Source organism: Gossypium arboreum, chromosome 2 (assembly GCF_025698485.1).
Source record: "Gossypium arboreum isolate Shixiya-1 chromosome 2, ASM2569848v2, whole genome shotgun sequence".
NCBI lineage: Eukaryota > Viridiplantae > Streptophyta > Magnoliopsida > Malvales > Malvaceae > Gossypium > Gossypium arboreum.
In genome coordinates this window covers 99014147-99019486 of record NC_069071.1, presented here as the reverse complement: position 1 = coordinate 99019486, position 5340 = coordinate 99014147, and the positions used below count along the sequence as shown (strand labels likewise).

The 5340-nt window shown below is 37.6% G+C and overlaps 1 non-coding gene across 1 annotated transcript; it reads right to left on the bottom strand.

Moving 5' to 3' along the window:
* Positions 1–277: 277 nt before the first annotated feature.
* On the bottom strand, positions 278–384 carry LOC128289851 (small nucleolar RNA R71). Its single transcript, XR_008279493.1, has one exon. It is a non-coding gene; the product is annotated as a small nucleolar RNA R71 (small nucleolar RNA).
* Between the last annotated feature and the right edge of the window lie 4956 nt (positions 385–5340).

The window sequence follows — 5340 nt, the reverse complement described above, 5'->3', positions numbered from 1 at the left end:
GAAACCTAACACTATTCAAATGATACAACAGTTTGTTCAGTTTGATGGTTTGCAGGACGAGGATCCAAACACTCACTTAGCAAACTTTTTGGAATTCTGTGACACCTTTAAGATCAATGGTGTTTCTGACGATGCCATTCACCTTCGGTTATTTCCCTTTTCATTGAGGAATAAGGCTAAATAGTGGTTGACCTCATTACCACGAGGATCAATCACCACTTGGGAACAAATGACCGAAAAGTTTTTGCTTAAATATTTCCCGTTGGCTAAAACAGCTAAACTAAGGAATGATATTTCTTATTTTGTGCAAATGGATTTAGAAACACTTTATGATGCATGGGAGAGATACAAGGATCTATTGAGAAGGTACCCTCACCATGGATTACCACTTTGGCTACAGGTTTAAACTTTTCAGAATGGCCTGAATCCTTCGACTCGACAAATAATTGACGCAGCTGCTGGTGGGACTATTAATAATAAGCCACCTGAAGAGTACTATGAATTTATAGAAGAGATGTCATTGAATAATTATCAGTGGCAAGTCATGAGGACAAAGCCGATGAAAGAGGCCAACCTGTTTAACGTCAATTTGATTACTATACTCTCTAATCAGGTAGAACTTTTGAATAGAAAAATTGATGGTTTACTTGGTTCTTCACAGGTTCATCTAGTAATGTAGTGCAATGCAAGTGGAGGTGGAACAAGCAATTCAGAATACCAACCCTATGGCCATAACATGGAGAACGAACAAATGAATTATATAGGTAATAATCCTCGACATCAAAATAATCCTTATAGTAATACTTACAATGCAGGTTGGAGGAACCACCTTACTAGCAAGAGAAAAAGCCAAACCTTGAAGAGATGATGATAAAATTTATTTCAGTAGCGGAAACCTGTTTTCAGAACACTGAAACTGCACTTAAAAATTAGCAAGCATCGATTCAATAGCTCAAGAATCAAATTGCACAATTGGCTAAGATGATTTCAGAGAGAGCACCAGGAAGTCTACCTAGTAACACCGAACCCAATCCAAAAGAACATGTGAAAGCAGTTACATTAAGGAGTGGGAAAGTGTTAGCTGAATCTGAAAAGAAACCACCACAAGAAGCTGACAGAGCCGAAGGAGAGGAGGGAAAACCCGAAAACAATGACAATCCAATGCCAAAGGAATACAAACCAACAATCCCATATCCAGCAAAGTTGAAGAAAGATTGCATGGATGCATAATTCGGTAAATTTCTTTAACTTTTTAAACAACTGCATATTAACTTACCTTTTGTTGAAGCTATATCACAGATGCCTACATATGCAAAATTTTTAAAGGAGCTTCTAACAAATAAAAGGAAGTTTGAAGACTTATCTACAGTGGAACTTAACGAGGAGTGCTCGGCCATACTCCAAAATAAATTGCCAACCAAACTGAAAGATCTAGGAAGTTTTACTATTCTCTACTTAATTGGTAGTTTAAATGTTGATAAGGCACTAGCTGATTTAGGCTCTAGCATTAATCTGATGTCATATAAAATTTTTAAACAACTTGGTCTTAGGGAACCTAAACCCACTAGGATGAGTATTCAACTAGCTGATAGATCTGTTAAATATCCTAGGGGTATTATAGAGGACGTACTTGTAAAAGTAGATAAATTTATATTCCCTGTTGATTTCATTGTGCTTGACATGGATGAAGATGTTGAAGTGCCTTTAATCTTAGGTCGTCCATTTTTAGCCACCACTAGGACTGTTATTGATGTGGGTGATGGTAAACTTATGCTTAGAGTAGGTGACAAAGAGATTATTTTTAAAATTTACGATGCCATGAGATTTTTTAGGGAACAAGATGACTCATGTTATTTTATTGACTCTATTGATCATGCTACTCAAGATTCTTTTCAGGAAATCAGACATAAGGACACGCTGGAACTGTGTCTTGCTCAAGAAGAGGAAGTAGATAATGATGATTCTAAGATAGGTAAGATAAAAGCTGAACTAAATTCCAATAAGCCTTTCCCAAGACAAGCGGAATATGAGGGTATTAAGGCAAATGATGAACTTAAGCAAAAACCCTCTATTGAAGAACCTCCTAAATTGGAACTTAAACAATTGCCAAATCACTTGAAATACGCATTCCTTGGAAATAATTCTACATTACCAGTGATTATTGCTTCTAACTTGCAAACTAAGGAGAAAGAGGAATTAATTTCTGACATTAAAGGGATCAACCCTTCTTTTTGCACCCACAAAATTTTAATGAAAGATGAATATAAGCCATGTGTGCAAGCTCAAAGACGACTGAACCCCAACATGAAAGGAGTTGTTAAAGCTGAGGTAATTAAACTTTTAGATGCTAGAATTATTTATCCTATTTCTGACAGTTCTTGGGTAAGTCCAGTGCAGGTTGTTCCTGAGAAAGGAGGAATGACTGTTGTAGCCAATGAGAAGAATGAATTAATCAGAACAAGGATAGTCATAGGTTAGAGAGTTTGCATTGACTATAGGAAGCTGAATGATGACATAAGAAAAGATCACTTTCCCTTGCCATTCATTGACCAAATGTTGGAAAGATTATCAGGGCACATGTACTACTACTTTTTAGACAGACTCTCTGGTTATTTTCAAATCCCAATAGCTCTTGAAGATCAAGAAAAGACGACATTTACATGTCCATACGGCATGTTTTCTTATCGTAGAATGCCTTTTGGATTATGCAATGCTCCTGCTACTTTTCAACGCTGCATGATGGCCATTTTTGACAAACTCGTAGAAGACATCATGGAAGTATTTATGGATGACTTCTCGGTATTTGATAACTCTATCCATCTTTGCCTTAAAAATTTAAAACGAGTTCTAATAAGATGTGAGAAAACGAACCTTGTACTTAACTGGGAAAAATGTCACTTTATGGTTCAAGAAGGTATTGTGTTAGGACATAAAATTTCTAGTAAAGGGATTAAGGTTGATAAATCTAAAATTAAAACCATTGAAAAACTACCTCCCCCTAGTTCGATTAAGGCTATTAGAAGCTTTTTAGGACATGCTAGGTTTTATAGAAGATTTATTAAAGATTTTCTCAAATAGCGAAGCCTTTGACTAAATTACTAGAAAAAGATGTGCCCTTTAATTTGGATCAGGAATGTTTTGAAGCGTTTAATAATTTAAAGGATAAATTGATTAATGCTCCAATTATAATCGTACCTGGTTGGAATTTACCTTTCAAACTAATGTGCGATGCTAGTGATTTTGCAGTAGGTGCAGTTTTGGGATAGTGAAGACACAAGCATTTTCAACCTATCTATTATGCTAGCAAAACTTTGACAGCCGCACAAGAAAACTACACCATCACGGAGAAAGAGCTGCTAGCTATGGTTTTTGCATTCGATAAATTTAGGCCATATCTAATATTGTCTAGAGTTTTCATTTATACTGACCATTCTGCTCTTCGCTACCGTTTAACTAAGACTGATGCAAAACCTCGACTCATTCGATGGATCCTGTTATTGCAGGAATTTGACTTGGAGATTCAGGATAAGAAAGGAGCTAACAATCTCGCGGTTGATCATCTTTCCAGGCTTGAAAATTCAAGTACCAAAGAGCTGGATGAAGTTGAAATAAATGATTCGTTCCCTGAAGAACAATTCTTTGCTATATCTGATTCTGAAGTACCTTGGTTTGCAGACATTGTGAATTTTTTAGCCGCTAACATTATCCCAAAAAGGTTGACACATAAGCAAAAGAAGCGATTCTTTACTGATACAAAAAATTACTTTTGGGAAGACCCTTTTTTTTTTCCGTATATGTGCAGATCAAGTCATTAGGAGATACGTTACAAGGTCAGAAGCATTTAAAATATTAGAGCATTGCCACTCAAGACTGACTGGGGGACATTACAGTGGAAATAAGACCGCACATAAAACACTCGAATCAAGTTTTTATTGGCCTACACTATTCAAAGATGCCGACAGGTATGTTGCTAATTGCGATAAATGCCAACGAACAGGTAATATCTCTAAATGTGACGAAATGCCCCAAACATACATGCTTTCATGTGAAATATTTGATGTTTGGGGTATTGACTTTATGGGTCCATTCCCTAGTTCATTTAGGAATAAATACATCTTAGTAGCTGTCAATTATATGTCCCAATGGGTGGAAGCCCAAGCTTTACCTACTAATGATGCTAGAGTGGCAGAACGATTCCTTAAGAAACTCTTCTCTCGATTTGGAACACCTAGAGCAATTATCAGTGATAGGGGTACTCATTATTGTAACGCTAATTTGATAAGACCCTTAAGAAATACGGAGTTCACCACAGAACAGCTACACCTTACCATACTCAAACTAGTGGACAAGTCGAAGTAGCAAACCAAGAACTTAAACGTATCCTAGAAAAGACAGTAGAATCAAACAGGAAGGATTGGACGATGAAAATAGATGATGCTTTATGGGCTTATAGAACTGCTTTTAAAACCCCCATAGGAACATCCCCTTACAGACTTGTTTATGGAAAAAGTTGTCATCAACCGTTTGAGTTAGAACACAAGGCATTCTGGGCCATAAAGTTTCTAAACTTCGATCTCAAACTTGCAGGTGAAAACAGGTTGATGCAGTTGAACGAGTTAGATGAGTGGCGAACTAATGCATATGAGAATTCACTCCTATACAAGGAAGCCACGAAATGTCGCCATGACGCTCGTTTAAAGCAACACAAGTAATTTGAAGCTGGAGATCTTGTCTTTCTATACAACTCAAGGCTCAAATTGTTTCCTGAGAAGCTGAAATCACGATGGTCAGGTCCATTCGTCATCCAAACTGTTTTCCATATGGCACAGTAGAGGTAAGTCATCCAACTCACGACACCTTCAAGGTAAATGGACATCGTCTTAAACTTTATAACGGTGAGGATTTTAAGGATAAAAGAGAGGAACTACGGCTCTACGAACCTGCCTAAATATGTCACAGGGTAAAGTTGAGCTTAGACTTTAAATAAGCGCTTCTTAAGAGGCAACCCAAGTACTAACCTCACTAAATAGGGTTTACTTTTTCTTTAACTATTCATAGTTCAACTGCAGGTAATATTGACATTTGATAGGGGCTAACACGGCCTGGACCCACGGACGTGTCCTAGGCCGTCTGACACCCATAGGATGGAGACACGGGTATGCTTGGAACCGTGTAAACCTTGAGCACTTTAATGAGATGATTGATAGTATTGAACACGGCCTGAACCCACGGGCATGGCCAAGGTCGTGCTAAAATAGGACTCACATTTTTTCCAAAACAAAGGCACACGAGCTGCGACAAGGGAGCCATAGTCGTGCGATACGACCGTGTGAAGCCCAC